The sequence below is a fragment of the Diceros bicornis genome, chromosome 4 (genome assembly GCF_020826845.1).
Source record: "Diceros bicornis minor isolate mBicDic1 chromosome 4, mDicBic1.mat.cur, whole genome shotgun sequence".
Classification (NCBI taxonomy): Eukaryota; Metazoa; Chordata; class Mammalia; order Perissodactyla; family Rhinocerotidae; genus Diceros; species Diceros bicornis.
The window spans coordinates 63982226-64000151 of record NC_080743.1 but is presented as its reverse complement, the minus strand read 5'-3'; the positions used below and the strand labels follow the sequence as shown (position 1 = coordinate 64000151).

General features: G+C 42.2%; 1 non-coding gene across 1 annotated transcript; it reads left to right on the top strand.

Moving 5' to 3' along the window:
- Positions 1-17045: 17045 nt before the first annotated feature.
- Positions 17046-17119, top strand: TRNAR-UCU (transfer RNA arginine (anticodon UCU)). The gene has a single exon. It is a non-coding gene; the product is annotated as a tRNA-Arg (tRNA).
- The last annotated feature ends 807 nt before the right edge of the window (positions 17120-17926 follow it).

Genomic DNA, 17926 nt, shown 5'->3' with positions numbered 1-17926 from the left:
CTTACCTTCAAGGAACTCGTAGTCTGGTAGGGAAGATGGGCAAACACACAATTACTACACCGTGTGATAAATGATACAATGCAATTATATATAAAGCACTGTAGAATCAGAGAAGAGGCAGAGGTTAAATTTGTGGAAAACCTTAGGGAATGACTAGGAGTTGGCCAGGTGTAAAAAGGATGAAAGGCATTACAAAAGAGGGAACAGCATATGCAAAAGCAGGAAAGCAGGAAACAATATAGTCAGTTGTGACTGGATTGTGGAGGGAATTTATGCTAGAGATTGCTTTTTATTCTGCAGACAAGGAGTCATTGAAGGGTTTTAAGCAGGGAAATGTCAGGGCCAGATTTGCATTTTAGAACGATAACTCTGGCAGTGGTGGATGGATGGACAGGAAGATACACATCTTTGATTCAGAAGCCTGACCCTTCTGGGGATCACAAATTGAGTACCATGACATTGAATAGGACCCACTGAATGTGGTCTTGTCTGATCCTATGGGTAAGGTGACGATAACACTCAGAACACTGTTGTAGGACCCACCCACACCTAGACATAGTGTGGACAATGCTGTGGAGCATACAGGCGCAGACGGCGGTGCGCAGCAACATAAAATTGTGTAGAGTAAGGGGTTAGGTACGATGACCAACTGTCCTGGCTTGCCGAGGACTGAGGCAGTTTCCAGGACTTTCAGTGCTAAAATTGAGAAAGTCCTGGACAAATTGGGGTGCTTGGTCACCTTGGACTGTTCTTGGAAGAAACAGCCTGCACTCAGTGGCACCTGTTACTCACACCATCTCCCTGGCAACCAGCTGGGGGTCATCTTCAGGGCAGTGGGAGGGGGAGGAAAGCTGAGTGAGTTATTTCATAGTTTAGGGGAGGGTAGCAGTGGCAAGGGGTAGGGGGTCTTGGTGAGTCAGAATAGCTAGGCCAGTTGAATGGGAGGAGAGAGAAGAAGAAGCTTAAGTAGGAAACAGAGGGTGGAGCTTGGTTTCAGAAGGTCTGGGATCCCACCTCCACTCTCTGAGATCCTGGGCTCTCTGCTGGTGGTAAGGAATATTGCGGATTGAAAACAGCCAGCATTGCAAAGAGTGAGTGTATATATTTAGCTTTTCATTCATGCATAGGTTTCATATATTCATGCATATATTTATTCATTCAGCATTCATGGAGTGCCTACTATGTGCCTGGCACTTTGCGTCTGCTATATCATTTAGTCTTCACTCATGGCCCTGTGACTTGTAGGTAGTATTATTCTCATTCTACAGATGAGGAAAATGAAGCTTGGGAAATGTGGTAACTTCCTATAAGTCACACATTAACTGGTGGAGCTGAAATCCTAATTTAGGTGTGTCTCCAAAGTCCCTGGTCATTCCAGAAAACAGTATATCCATCTGTGCCTGATCGTAAGAGTTACATGAGGGCACCTATTAAAAACAATACAGGTACCCAGGATATTCTGGTTCTGTAGATTAATAATGATTCCCGGCCTTACTGTTAACAAGAGCTCCCAGATGATTCCACGGCCCTGACAATCCTGAGAAACAACACACCATAGCCTGCGTCTCCTCACGAAGAGCTCACTGACTCTTGAGAGAACCAAGTGTAAATAGTTCACTAGAACACAGTTGTGTGAAGTTTTAAAAACAAAAAATATCAATGAGCCTTTCAACAAATAGTTTTCTTGACTCTTTCTCTCCAGTGATTGCTAACCTTGTTTGTAAAACCCTACGCAATCTGGCCTCTCTCTGACCTCGTGTAACCTCATGGCCACACCATCCCTCCCACGCTATCCCTCCTTTTGCGTCTCTAACACACCAAGCTCATGCCCACCCTAAACCTTTGCACCGGCTGGTCCTCCTGAACTGGAACCTTCCCTCTCTGCTCTATGCAAATTGCTCTTGCTTGCACATCTCAGCTTAAATGTGACCTCTTCAGAGAGGCCTTCCCATTCCCTTGCAATCACTTGTCATTTTCTGCTATCTTCTTAATAATTTATCTTTTCTATTTTTTTAAATTTGTTGTCTATACCACTTCTCCAAGTAGATGTAAACTTCCTGAGAAAAGAAACCTTGTCAATTTTGAGCAAAGTTGGGTTGCCAGAAACTGAAAGAATGTTGCACACAGCAATGCCTGGCACATAATATGAAATATTGTTTGAATGAATGCATGAAAGAGAACACGCTCACTCATCACATTTGGAGAAGAGTGTCCACATTCTGAGTTCACACTTCGATTTTACAATCGAGAACTTTTTTTCTTACGTCCTAAGTAAAGCCTCCCCCTGCCACTTAAGGCGTTTCCTCTGGTTCACGAAAGAAGACATCTCTTTCTCTTTACTGGCTTCTGTGTCATGTCCCTCTAGAGGCTTTAAGACTGTTGTTAAATTGCCCCTCAACCTCCTGTGTATCAGGTGAAGTGTCCTAATTCTTAACCTTCTGCTAGTTCTTTTATCATTTCAGAACCTCTTCTCTGCTCCTTTTCTCTTAGACAGTTGGGTTCAGAACAGGTCCTGCCAGGTGATTAAGGCCGTGGCTGATTTTTATGAGTTGAATGTGACATGTTATTCCAGGCTCTCTTGTATGTTTTTCTGTTGTTCTTGATTTTTAAACTGTCTTCTTTGGCTCACTCATGGTTGCTTGTGGTCCATTTTGGTCCTAAGATCTTTTTAAGCCCTAAAATTCCAGAGTTTGCTGCCGCTGGAGTAGTATTCCCTTGCCAGGTGACACCTGATGAGATTTGCCACAGACCTTCCAGTCCCAGGGCTTCTTTGTGGACTAGTGTCCCCCTGTACGCATACCTGTCAGGCTGGCCATTGTTGCTGCCATTCCTGTGGCTAAGCCAGAAACAGAGGCAGACATATTTAGGATATTCTCGCTACATTCCTATGAAGCTGTGGCTACGGTTGGTGTGACTGTGAAGGTCCGGGAATGACTGTGTGTCCTGCTGTAAGAAAGTTAAACAGGTTCTGGGTCCGGCTGTGAGGAGTCATTTCTGATTCATGGAAGAGACAGCACAGGAGAGTGAGAAAGCATGAGTGTTGAAGTTGGACTCACCTGGGCTTGAATACCGCTGTGCCACTTCCTTTATTTCAGATTGGTCTTTTCACTCGCTAAACATTAGACATTCTTACTGTCTGTCTTGTAGACTTGTTGTGACCATTAACGGAGAACATTTATGCACAACTAGCTAAGAACTCAATACATGTTAGTTACCTTTCTCTGTGTCCCCTTCACCATGGAGCAGATGTATGAGAGATCTTTCTCTCTTCTTCCTGGGTGCACCGTAGAATCATGCTTTGTGTCCATTATCTGAATATAAAGTACTACTTGGATCTAGATTTTCAGTTCTAATTCCTTGTTCATCCTACTCAGGTCTCTCCTGTTTGGCTTGCTCTCTGCTACCCTCGTGTGGCCACCCTGACCCCTTGCCATTCCTGATCCTCTGCTCCCTCGGAGTGGTTGCTTTGCTGTAATGCAGTCTCGTCCCAGCTTCTTGGCCAAACTAGCTCCCGACTCCTGAGTTTGGAAAGTGTACACAAAACATTTTTCAGTTTAATTTCAGTCTTCTCTACTCAGGTAGTATTATCTCAGTTCTTCTGACTGTTCTTCATTCCTTTCTAATATTTCTCTCATCTGTACATTCTTTAGGAAATATATCCTCCATGTTGAGAGTTTGGATGCCAGTAAGGTCTCTTCAAGTTTCAAATCCCATTATCTGCTGCCCTGTTCAACACCAAGTTCTCTGTCTCATGAATGCGGAAAGAACAGTATGTTGCCATATATTATTTAATCATAGAAATCCCCTCTTTTTGCCATCGAATTCAGATCTCTTTAAGTCAGTAAGGGGAAATACACCTATTCTTACCTTGCCAATGGGCAATAGTGGGCCTTGGATAGACCCCGAATGCCAGTGCTTCAGAATGAAGATGTGTGGACAAAGGATAAATCTGCTTTCTCCCTCTAATTGCATAGCATTTTTAGCAAGGAGAATGAAGGATTATTTAGTGTATAGCGAGAACATTAGTTTCTTCAGAAAACTTTCTGGATGAGAATAAAGGAAAGTGAATTTGGTGAGGTGGCTTTAAACCAAATTTGAGAGGGTAAGACTTGAAAACCCTCTACTGAAGAGTTTTATCTTTATGCTAGTGGGAAAATTTTTGTCGTGGGATGTTATGTGATTGAATTGGTATTTATAGATTGATCTTCAGATTCAGCGTGGTAAAAATGTTAATAATTCTTTCTTCCTGTTAATCTGTAAATTCAGTGCAATCCCGTGCTAAATCCCAACATTTTATTTTGCATAACTTGACCAGTTGATTCTAACATTCTCTTGGAAAATAAAGTCAAGAACAGCCACGATTTTTTTTAAACACATAGAGTTGAGGGTGTGAGGAGAGGGTTTTCCAGCTATTCTAGGTTACTTTTAAATTATAGCAATGAAAACATTGAAATATTGCACGGGAATATACAAATAATTCCACGGAGCAGGAGAAAGAGCATAGTCACCAGCTGATTTGGGAATTTAGCGTACGAAGAATCCTACATCTGATACTGCACTTCTGCTTAGTGACTAAGGGTTGGACCATTTATTGACTTGGTATTAGAATAATTGATTATCTGTCTGCCAATTGGAATGGGGTAGGTCGAGCCTTCCTCCATGCCATATACCAAAATAAATTTCAGATGGACTGAAGTGCTAAATTTTATAAACAAACAAAACTAACAGAAATTCTTAAACACTGTAGAAAAATATGTTTAATCTCAGAGTGGGAAAGACCATCCTAAGCAAGACACAAAACTCAGAATCCATAAAGGAAAGGACTGATAAGTTTTACTGCATGATTTTTTAAAATTAATATAATTGTAGACACCGTAGACGACAAAGTTTAAAAGTAAGTTACAGACTGGGAAAATTTTCTTTACAACATATAGAAGAAAGTATTAAATTGATAATATGCAAAATATCCAATAAATACACAGAAAAAGACAAAAAATCCAATGGAAAATTGGACAAAGGATATGTTTAGGAATTCTGAGACAGAATATAGTTGTCCAATAAACATCTGAAAAGATGATCAACTGCATTTGAATTTTGAGAAGTACAAGTTAAAGGAACAAAGAGAGCCTAAATTGTTAAAAAGGATCGAAGAGACCCAACAGATTGTTAAAAATTAAAATGATGGATAGTATCCAGCATTGGCAAGCGTTTGGGGAAACAGGCACCTTCATTTATTGTTAGTGAGAATGAAAATCTCTGCAGCCATTTTGGAGGTATTTTGGCAGTATCTATCAAAATTAAAAATGGAAATACCAGCAGTGCTATTTACACAAATCTGTGCTATATATCTAGTCACACATGAGCGCTATGATTTATGAACATAGATGTGAATCACATCATTGTTTCCAGGAGTGAAAAATGGAGAACAACCTAAATATCCATCAGTAGTGAATTGGTTAAATAAATTATGTTATATCCATACTTTGTAATAACACATAACAGTTAAAAAGAATGAGGTAAATATATATATACCAACATGGAAAGGTAACCCAGATGTATTGAGTGAAAATACAAAGAAAATGCACATACCATTATCCCCTTTGTGTAAAATAGGAAAAAAGCTTAAAACAATATATGTATGTTACATTTTACATACCCGTAAATGTGTGTTTAAGTAAATGAATAGCTACTTACTGGCTGTGTGACCTTGGGCAAGATGCTTAACCTCTCAGTATTTTCCTTGTATGGAAAATAAAGAAAATAATAGTATATATGCCCTAAGATTGTAGAATGTGATGCTTAAATAAATTGAATCTATTTAAAATGCTTTGAATAGTGCCTTGCGTATAGCAGGCACTTGAGTGCTCCTATTGTTCATATACATATTAAACTTGGAAAATTATTATTTCTGGTGTGGGAAAGCATAAGGGGGGGCTATGATTGTTTATATTATATACTTAATTTTTTTACAGTGATCATGTGCTTATGTGTTGAGTGACTACAAAATTAATTTTAAAAGCTTATTCTAAGGAGATCTGTTAAAAGATGACTATCGAAATCCAGGAACAAAGTGAAAGTGTCCTGAGCTAGGGCGGTGGCATCGGGAATGGAAAGGAGGCACCACATTCGGTGTTGGTTATGGGAAGCAGGAGAGTGAGGGAAGACAGAGGCGGCTCTCAGTTTGGGGGTCTGTGATTGACTTGGAAAATGCTGAACCACAGAAAGAAACAGTGGAGTCAGGAGAATCTTTTTGTGGGGTGTAGTATTTTGGGATGGAGGAAGATTAATTTTGTTTAAACTGTGTTGAGTTTAAGCTTATGGGAACCCATCTAATAGGAAATATTCAGTAGACTGGATGTAAAAACTAGAGCTCTAGAGAAAGTTGAATGTTTCTGCTCTCACTTTGAGGCAGAGCAGCAGAAAATGTCTCCGGTTCTCAGGTCTCATTTTAAGAGTTCCCATCAAATATTTCCATTATAAAAATAAATAATCGTGGTATTCTGGAACAATCTCTGGGTTAGGGGGACAGAGACAATTCTAGTCAATTTGTTTCTTTATTCTTTTTTTTTTTTTCCAGAAATCATGTACTGAGCACATAGTAATGTGCCAGGCACTGCTCAGACTGACAAGGGTAGAAGGACTCAGGTTGCTCACCGTCTGGTAGGAGACAGACATGCGCAAAACTGATTGCAGTACAGTGTGCTCAGTGCTCCGGGAGCCAGATGCACAAGGCGCAGTCATGGTGTGAAAATGGGTGTGATCCAATCTGCTTAGGGTTGTGGTGGATGTCAGGGAAGATATTACAGAAAATGAGGTGACTGAGCTGAATCTTCAAGGAGGAGGAGCAGTCTTCCAGGCAGATGTGAGGGTGGGGAGAAGAGAAGGGCATTACAGAAAGAGGAAACATCGCACATCAAGGCATGTTAGTATGCAACCATAACTTTTTAAATTTTTTGTTTATCAGAGAACTGTCAGTACTTTGACATTGCACAACATAAGGCCAGGGGTGGGGATGGGGAATAATAGTAAAGGAAGTTGAAAAGACGAACAGAAATCAGATCATAGATGGCCTTGAGGCTCTTCTCTAGGCAATAGAGAAAGATTGAGGGGTTTTGCCTTCCAGAAAAATCACAATTGCTCTGTTGGTGGTGTGGCAGATGGGTGGAAGGGGAGCAGGGATGGCTGCAGATGGACAAGTGAGGGGTTATTAAAATATTCAAAGAGTTTCAGGTCTTATATTCAAGTCTTTAATCCATTTTGAGTTAATTTTTGTGTATGGTGTAAGGTGATGATTGACTTTTTTTTTTTTTTTATTTTGTGAGGAGGATCAGCCCTGAGCTAACATCTGATGCCAATCCTCCTCTTTTTTTCTGAGGAAGATTGGCCCTGAGCTAACATCCGTGCCCATCTTCCTCTACTTTATATGGGACGCCGCCACAGCATGGCTCGACAAACGGTGCCTTGATGCGCGCACGGGATCCCAACGGGCGAACCCCCGGCTGCCGCAGCGGAGCGCATGCACTTAACCACTTGAGCCCCTGGGCCGGCCCCGACTTTAATTTTTTTTTGTATGTAGCTGTTCAGTTTTTCCAACACCATTTATCAAAGAGACTTTCCTTTCTCCATTGTATGTTAAATTCGAAATATTATGATGTACAACTGAAATTTATATAATATTGTAAACCAGTGTTACTTCAATAAGAAAAAAAAAATTTTAAATATTCAAGCAGCCCTCGTTGCAAAGGATGAACAATCTGGACTAAGCCAAAAGCAACGAGAATGAACAGGGAAGGATAGATTTGAGAGCTAGTAAAGAGGCAGCATTGATAGAACTCAGTAGCTGATTGAATTTGGAGGATAAAAGTGAGGGAAGGAGTCTTGACAGACTCCAGGTTTCTAGGTTTCTAGCTTAAGTGACTGGATGACCAGTTCTGTCTTCCCAATATTGTTTTTATCAAATTAATCTTCTCCTTTCAATTTCCTATTGTTTAGCCAGTTCTATTCCTGGGGTCCAGATCTCCCTTGTAATTGACCTTGACGACTGCAGAAGCCCCCTCACTGTGTCCTCTTGAAATTACCCACCATACAGCAACCAGAATGATCTATCTAAAATGCAAGTCAAATCACAGTTCTCCTTTACTTAAAACCCTTGACTGCCTCTGCATCTCCTGCAGGGTTAAAATCGAAGGCCTTTAACACAGCATATGAAGGTCTCCATGGTCTGGTCTTTCCAGCCACATTCTTTGTCACTCCCTGCCTGGAACTTTGGACCTCAGCATCCCCTCATTTCTTGTAGTTTCTTACACAGACAAAATGCTTTTTGGCTGTATCTTTGTTCATGCTGTCCCCACTTCTTAGAGTGCCTTTCTTCCTCAGTTTCCCCAACACACACACGCATGCACACACACACATGCACACCCTTTGCACCCTAACCTCTTTTTTGCTCAGGTTCACAACTGTTCTTCCTTTAAACCTCAGCTTAGGTCTGTAGCTCCAGAAAACCTCCTTAGACCCCCCAGAGTGTGTTTGTTTGCCCATATTCTTTGATTCTGTAGCATGCTGGATGTATCTCTACAGTTGGGCAACTTTGTTTTATGATTCTGTTTATTTTCTGCTTCTGACTGTGACTTTATCACGGGCAGATATGGCGTCTTCATTATCTTTGTGTCTCCAGTGCCTAGCACATTTCTTGATATAGTGTGTGTTTGTGGGTATGAGAAATAAATACATTAATAAATGAGTAGTTGGTTGGTGCTACTGTTAACTAAACTAGTGGATTACGAAGAGCAGAAGATTTATGGTGAAATATAAGTTCAGATTTGTACATTTTACAATTGAGAGGCCTGTGAGTCATATAGGGATGGTTATCTAAAGGCATCTGAAATACCAAACTGGCTTTCAGGTGAGATGTCTAGTTTTAAGATATGGATATGGGAGTTTTCAGCTCATAGTTGGTAGTATGTGCTATGGTGCTATTTAAGATCCTTCAGGGAGAAAATATAAGAGAAGAGAGCCAAGCACAATTGAGAGCAATGTTTTTGATCACAACCCACAAAAGAAATTCATTAATTTTTTATTATGACCTAGAACACACATGTGCACACAAATATATGTACATGTAACTGAAAAAAAATTCATGAACCAACACATGGTCTAATTAGAGGGTGATGCCTTCTGCTATTTTCTTTTTTATCCTGTTCTGCAGTATCCTATCCCATCAGTTCTCTTCTCTTCTATTTAATAATATAAAAATGCTGCTAACATCGTACTGGCAGTCTGATAAATGCTGCTCTTTGGAACACTGATATTTAAGAAGGAAGAGGAGGGGCTGGTGAAGGAGACTGAAAGGAGGGGCTGAGAAATAGGAGGCAAGTTAGAAGAGAGTCCTGTGTCACAGAAACCAGAGGAGTGAACGTTTTCAAGAACGAAAGTGTGGTCACTAGTGAAATGCTGCAGAAAAGTGAAGTGAGATATTGAATTTTATGATTGGGAGGCCGTTAGTGACTTTAGCGAGGACATTTTAGCATTAAGTAAGCTAAAGTCAGCTGAGGAATGAGGGGAGTAAGAGAAGACAGACTGAGCATAACCTATTCTCTGTGAAAAGAGAGACTGCCAGGCACTAGTCTACTAAGGATTTTCTCTTCCTTTATCTCATTTATTCCTTATAATGACCTTACAAGGTAGGCATTATTACTTGAGTGAATCTTTAAAATCAGATGAGTAATTTGAGCCTCAAAGATTCATGTAGGTGCCCTTAGGTGCCCATCATCACATGGTACGTTGTGGAGCTGGGATTCAAACCTTGGTCAATCCTGACTTTAAAGTCTGTAGTTTTCCAATTGGACCGTAATGGTTAGTCTATTTTTGTAATATTGGATAAGTAATTTAATTCCTATGGGCATGAGTTTACTAATCTGTGTAATTACAGATGGAGAGGGTTGACAAAAATTATAGACTACAGAAATATAGAAAATAAAGAGCAAACATTCACTCACTTAGCATTATCAACTTAATCTTCAAACTAATTTTTTAAAATTTCTAAAAGTAATAAAAGCATGTGGTAAAGATTCAACTGATGCACAAAGGTAAAAATGAGACAATTATCTTAAAATCATTTTCCATTTTGAGCAGTCACTGATTCCAGGAAGGGAAGAGTTATTTGATTCTTTTAATTTTCTGATTTGTCAGTTAAGACAGAATACTAAGCGTTTTGCTCTCTCCCTCCCTCTCCTTCCCCACACTCTGTGGAGAGACTATATTGGGGATTCAGGAGTGATTTGGCAATACTATGGTGGAGTAAAAGAGCACTAAAGTAGGAGTCAGAAAACCTGGAATTGAGTACCAGCTTTGTGAATGAGTAGCCGTCATTTTATTTGTCTGGACCTGTTTCTTATATTTTAACTTGAGGTAACTGAAAGAAGGAACCACTGAAGTGCAGACCATAGAGAGCTCCCTTACCAAATGCTGCTCTTTCTGTCTTCTAAAAACCATAGCTTTTTACTCCACCTGTGGCCCTTCCCATACCTTCCTGGCCCTCCTGTCCTATCCCTGGGGCACCACCCTACAATTGCAAAGGCAGAGAAGAGACTTGTGGGGAAAGGTCTCAGTATCTCACTTCCTGGGACAAAATCTTAATGGGGATCCTATGCCACTCAGCAGGAACCTTCCGTGGAGGCCTGCCTGGAGCGGTGACAGAGGTTAGAACACTGCACCAATGGCTCTCCTCCACCCCCCTACTTCCGAGTTGAGTGACTGGGCAAGCCACTTAATGTCTTTGATCAAGGTTTTTCTTTGTAAAAGGAGGGTAATGATAATCATTCTTTCCACCATCTAGCATAGTTCTGATGATAAAATGAGATAAAGAATTCAAAATACTTTTATCATCATTATGACTACTGTTAATACTGTTTCTTAGAATCATAGACAGATAGTGTGAGGAAGGACCTTGGAAATTCAGCTACCAGCTTTTAAAGGAGGAGAATCTGAGCCTGCAGGAGATTATCTGGATTACTCAAGGTAAAGTACTTCCCCTTGACCCTATTTTCAGTGTGGGGACTGAATGCTCTTTACGACAGGCTTTAGTAGGGCCGGTCCTGTTTAGGCAATGACCGACTATTGTGTAAGGATAAACTATGTATAGACCTTGCTATGATTTGTCAGACAGAAGGTCCTCGTGTAAGGACAACTTTAGTTCCTGTGATTGAAACTTTCATGGTCACTTTTTTGTTTAATTAAACCGTTGCATTGTAAAAGATAAACATCTTTCTTCTCTTGCCATTGTGGAGTCTGCTTTCCTATGTTCATCTCAAGGTTCCTGCCAGACTGAATGGGAAGTGGAGCTGAGGTAGGAGAAAGATGAAGAAAGCCCAGTTTACTCCTAATATTAGGCAAAACCAAGGTTCTTGAATCCTTTGGCCAATGACCATAGAATCATTGACCCTTTAAGGATCCATCTTCTAATTTTTTGGCCTCTGGCCTAGAGTATCTGGCCCTTTAAGGACCAGAGGCCCCGTGGACACTGTGAAGGTTAAGGAGCCTGGTTGCCAGCCCATCCCCATGGTAACTCAATGCCATGGGGATTAGCAGGGCCCTTTTCAGGGCCTCCCAGTTGTAAAGCCGGTGGTGCATAGAGTCCCAGGCAAAGAAGTAAAACAGACACAAGTGTATTGTAGAGCAGGATGTCTGGAGGTGAACATGGGGAAGAAGGGAAGGAGCAAGTCATTCTGGACAACCCTCAGGAATCTGGTGCCCTATGGACCGGGTGGAAGGAGATTCAGCAGAACAGGTACTATAGATTGAAGATTTAAGAAGGAGGAGAGATCTGGACTAAAAGGATGGGGGGAAAGTAAAGAGGTGTGGAGAATGAAATCTGGAGAAAGGAAAAAAAGGGCGTGAGGATGAAGGAATGACAATACCAAGACTCTGGAGCCAAATGACAGAGTATAATGATCGAGGGTGATGCTAGAGGAGCTTGGAGGCCTGGGAAACTCAGAGAGCCTTAAGGATGATGGCCAAGGGGGCCAGAGACAGAGAGGAGCAGTGGACTGAATCTAGGGGAGACCAGGAACAGTGAGTTTGGGCAATACTGTTTGGAATAGATAGATCCTAGATGAGAACAAATGTAGATATGGCTAAGAAATTGAGCATTGCAGAGGATAGGGACTGGATGGGAAAGGATTAGGGAATGCCAGCTGCAGAATGTGGAGAGAAGTGAAATGAATGTGAATGAGGAGAGGTGCGCACAGAGGGAGAAGGGGCATTTTATTTTAGTTTATTTATTAATTTTTTTTTGTGAGGCGATCAGCCCTGTGCTAACATCTGCCAGTCCTCCTCTATTTTTGCTGAGGAAGACTGGCCCTGGGCTAACATCCGTGCCCATCTTCCTCCACTTTATATGGGACGCCGCCACAGCATGGCTTGCCAAGCAGTGCGTCGGTACGCGCCCGGGATCCAAACTGGCAAACCCCGGGCCGCCGCAGCAGGAGAAGGAGCATTTTAAATCAGGACATGACTAAGGGTAATGTACCTTGAGGAAGAAGGAGTAATTGATAGAAATGACAAGAAGAAACAGTAAGGAGACAGGACTGGGGAGTTAGTACTGAACACACAAGAGGGCGATGGCTTGGGGTTAGCACTGGAGGTCTAGAGAGCCCGGATTCTAAAGAGGGGAAAGGGAGTTGAACTAGAGAGGTAACATGAGAAATTAATTCATTTTTTTGAGAACCTAGGTGAAGCAGAGAAAATGTTTCCCTACAAATTCCCAGAAAGATCTGGTAGGACATGACGGCCCGCTTCCTCTCCTTTTGTTAAACACTGCTAGCTTCCTCATCCTTCTTGACCAAACAGAGAAATCACATCCTTGGAGACACACTCTCTAGAATTCTCGAGACAGTTACTTAGAGAAGGCTGAGAGAGGTGGGAGATAGAGGCAGAAAGGAAAGGGAGAGTCTGTCTCCAGATTCTTCACCATTCCTAAGACTCCCTTAGGGGCTTGACCTCTGAATGGACTCCATTGTGACCTTGACTAGCCAATTGTTGAAATAGATTGGCTCTACGTCTACTTGTGGGGAGGCTTGAGAGGCCTGGGTAACTCAGTTGGACTGGGCTAGACCTGGAATGGTTTCTGAAAGTTAGATGTGATGATTAAAGCAAAATTTGCTCTGTATTTGTCCTCCTTTGGCTTAATTCTCAGGCTCAATTGTTACCTGAATTATCTCAATTCTTCCTGCTTAAAGGATAGGAAAGAAGATGGGGAGGGAATAAGCAATCTGTAGTCTGGGTCATTGGCTAAGGAAGGAAGGAAACAGAGGCTTTAGGAACACAAATGCTTCATTATGATGGGTTAGAAAAATGCATGAGAGGAATAGAAAAATGAGCATGGGGCAAGACCCCACAAGGATGAAATATCTGGAAAAGAATTGAAGGGCCTTTGCCTTATAGGTGTGTTCATGTTGCCCTTCTTTAAGAGGTAGGGAGTTAAGAGCTGAACATCTATTAGTTTTGCAGAGTGGGTCTAGCACCATAGGCCTAACTTTGCAAAACATCTTTTTCAACCTCCCTGGGAGGTGCTGACAGGAGGAATGTGGTGGGCTGATTGCTAAGGGGTGAAATAGTAAGAAGGAGCTGATAATAATTAGGGACACTAGAAGACAGTCCATGGAAACCACTTCTAGAGGATATGTCCACAACAGATGTGAATTAATAAGGTTTAGGACATTGTAGGGACTGAGAGATGAAAGTATAGTGGATAAAGTCTGTGTTATCCAAATGACTATTTCACTGTCTTACTCCATCTAATATCCCTTAGCATTTAAAACATGGACTAGTTGGTAAAGATGCCTTTAGGGAAGCTAAAGATAAGTAGGACCTTAGTGAGTAGGACCACAGTAGGACGTGGAATTTATTGTATTTGTTTCTGGGACAATGGGGAAATTTTTTGGCATTTATCATACATATCCCAGCAACGCTTTATGAATGAAATAATATATGAGCATCACCAGTTTGACTGTGGGGTCAAAGAGTGGTATTCAATTAGAGGCATGAGTAATGTTTGAGTCACAAATCTTTGGAGAATTAGATCAGTACGGAAATTTTTTTAGAAGGGGAATGTACTTATCTTCTTAAGGGTTTACATAAACACGAATGACGTATATCTAGTTTAAAAGACAAAAATGATGTACTGTCTTCAATCTTTTTGTATGGCTCAACCTCATCTTTCCTGCCCTTTAAAACTGTCACTTTCTTTGACTGTTTCCCTCGTTATTTTTAAATTAAACACCTAGTTTAGAGATATTATTCACACTTATCAAGAAGCTTCACCTGATTTGTGGATAATAAAGTGAAATGAGAGATGTCAGAGAGACATCTCTGATTTGAAAAAAGCCCTTAGACAAAGTCCAGAGTATTTTTGTTGATATAGATTATAAGTGTAAGAGGTCCTGGAAAGACTCTTGTTGAGTGAGAGGTGTTTTTTGGTAGAATGGCAAGATTTCTGTGGGGGTGAGGGGAAGATAAAGGGAAGGTACTCAAGAGGAAGGAGGCCACCCAGGCAATAGAGTCAAGAAATGTGACTCATAAAACAGGGGAAGGAAGGGACAATGCCTTGCACTGTGAAGTCTCAGTTAATCTTTATCAAGAGCATTTATTATTGCCCCCAGTTTATAATGAGGAAATGGAGGATTGAGAAGTTAAGTAATTTTCTCAGAGTTTTGAAGAAAGTAAGCTGCACAGCTTGCTATTGACTTTGGATTTTTCTGCTTCCAGCTTATGGTCTTTGTGTGAACTTGGAAAATTGACTGATTATTTGGTGGACAATAAGATTGATTCCTTCTTGTCTTCCATATGTCTTATAGAGTAGTTCCTACACTGGAATTTGCCTACAGGATCCTTGAGGGTGGCACCGTGTCATTCTTTATCTCTCATCTTTGTATCCCCAGTGCCAAGTGAGAACATTGCGTTGAATGAAGCTTCTGGAGGGAGTTGGAGAGCTGAGACTCTTCATTCAGATTGTGGAGAACCATGATCTCTTAAGAGGCAGAGAAGCTTTGGGCAAAACTTGGGTATAGGACAATATCCTTGTGAAAAGCAGAGGGTATGTGTCTGTGTCTAAGAGAACATTGACTGAGCCTGGTGGGAAGTGTCCTGAGAACCTAGGCTCTTCTTTTCCTTATACCCAAGTGGTTCATGGCTGGCCTGTGGGGTTGAACTTCCCTTTACAGACACGTGGACCTCCTGACTAGTTCCTTGACTAGCACCTTGTTACCAGCCACTGAAAGTAAAACAGTCTTTGGCCAGCATCGAGTTCTCTGTGTCAGATTCTTGGAGTAGTCTAAGATAAATGTGTTAAGAAAGGCCTATGCTGTGCCCCCTTACTTTAGGTTTATTACATAAACCATCAGTTTCACTTTTCTGAGCTCCTATCGCTAGGTCCTAGAGGGCAGGCAAGCTTGGTTGGAGTGGCTGCTTTTGCGTAGGTGTTAGTCTTCTCCTTATATTCCAACCTGACTGAATCATCCTGGGCCCATTCTCTCCCAGATCTCATTCTTGGGGCTATATGAAGGGTAGGGAAGTATGAGATATTGCAACTATCTCAGAGTTAGAAGGGCCCTTAAAGATCTTCCAGTCTAAGCACTTCATATTGTCATATTGCTCTTCACTTGGCCATCACCTGGTCTCACAGGTTACAAAGAACTATCTTGAGTTATGATCGGAGTCAGTTGGTAGTATCCAGAGCTGGGGGCTGTAGAAGCACATGCTGAGGGAGGAGGAGGGAGTCTGAGCCAGCTTTGCTTTTATTATAACCTTTTGAGTGGGAGTGGGCTGGTGAACGCTGAATCACAGTCTTTAAATCAATGGACTATCATTGGGAGCATAGAGGCCAATTGTCCCCTGATGTGTCTAGGAATCAAATGGGAGAAAATGAGCTGAAGGTGAGGTAGGAAGGACTTAGGTTAGACATTCAGAAGAACTGGCATAGTGGAAACTACAACTAACAGTGATTATGGAATTGTCTTCTCTAGGAGGCTTTTGAAAATAGGGGCTGTTTTCTTGGATCTTGGCTGGGTATGGAAGCCTTTATATATGGTTATGGAGGGCTGGTCGGTTTGCTTGTCCTAGGATGCCTCTAGCAAGCCCACACAGCTGAGAAATCCTCATGCTTTAAATTAGGCAGCCCTGGGAGGAAAGAATGGCAGAGATTTAGAGCTAGGGAAGGTCGAGGGAAGGGAAGCAGGTTATTCACAAGGGCTGTCTGAGGACCATCTGTAATTCATTAGGGAGCTGACGTTCTCACTCTCCTCCCTATATGTACACACACACACACTCTCTCTCTTTCTCACACACGCATGCATACACACACACACTCACCACTGCTCCATCTCCTCCCCCATCCTTAATTCTAGTGAAGATGCTGAAGGAACATCACATCAGACTCCCGGGATCTCTTTCCTAGGCTTGACAGATAACAGCTTTCAAAGCTGAGAGGTGGACCAGTCTCCCGGAGCCCAGCTTCCCTCCCGGTCTCTGCCGCGGATCACACTGTTTTCTTACAGAAGCAGCTCCTTTGTCTCCGGGATCGAGGGTTTTCCTGAATCCTCAAGCTTTGCCCAGCCCCTGTCTGAGAATAGCGGGACTGGGATGAAACCACAGTAAGGGAGAGGGGGTGGAGGTAGAGATGGCTTCTGTTTTCTCTACTGGGCTGGGTGCACTCTGCTTAATTAGCATGAGAATGGAGAGAGAGACTTTTTCCGTATCCTCCCTTAGGGATAGAGAGGAAAGAAGAGCAAAGGCTCTAGCTCTGTCCTACTCCATAAGAGATTCTGGGACTAGGAAAATGACCACTGTCACATTCCTCCGGTCCTCTGAGGACCCCCAGGACCCACAGTAGTGAGAAAAGCTTTGATGGAGCCGGCTGGTGGATCTCCACTCCAGATTTTCCAGCTGTCCCTGTCCCCCCACCGCTCAGAGAGCAGGATGCTGAGATGGCTCGGTGATGCAGAAGGTATGTGCTTTTTCAGTTCTGGTGCTGATGCTGTGTGTGTGGTGAGGTCTCTGTGGCGCAATGGACGAGCGCGCTGGACTTCTAATCCAGAGGTTCCGGGTTCGAGTCCCGGCAGAGATGGTCACCTGGCAGGTGCCTCTTTTATTTTGTATGCTGTCATGCTAGGTTGATAATTATATTTATCCCTCCCTGGAGACTCTGGGGAAGAGAAATGCAACCTCTTTCTTTGGGAATCCTGGACCACCTCTCCTTTTCCCTTCCCTCCCTCTTCAATCTTTCTCTGTTCCTCCCTTACTGATTTTCATTGTCTAGCAAAGGCTCAGATATCTGCTGCATCTCTCTGCTCAGCCCGACTGACACAGCCTTTGAATTCTTTGCTTCATAGGGAAATCATTGGCACATAGTGACCGAGATGCCGGGCCACAGGTTCTGGGACCACTGTGGTTCCCTCCTTTTACCTCTGAGAATACAAAAAGGCAGACTGTCCCATATGCTGATGAGGAAATGTCCAGTTGTCCTCCAAGGTAACACCCACCTTGACCAAGGTGGGTCAAGAGATGGAATGGGGCATGAGGGGGTGATTTCTTGCACTGTCTTTGTCAGCTATACTTTCACATTCCTGTCTGGGCTTTTTGTGTTAAAGCTCATCACTCACTTCCTCATCTACAAGGAGAGATGTAATCATTGCTCTTTGTCTCAGTGAAATAAACTACACAGCAGCATACTAACTACCAGTGGTGGATGAAACTTGTCCCCAGAAACTCAAAGTTCTTATACTTAAATGCTCTTTACTGTGAAAAATTTGTAGCCTTTCCTGCTTGCAGGACAAGGTTTCAGGGTTGTATCTGAATGATATATTGATAATTCCCAGTTTCCAGCAAGCTCTCTTCTTACCACCTCTCTCATCCTGCATTCGCTTCTGCTCTC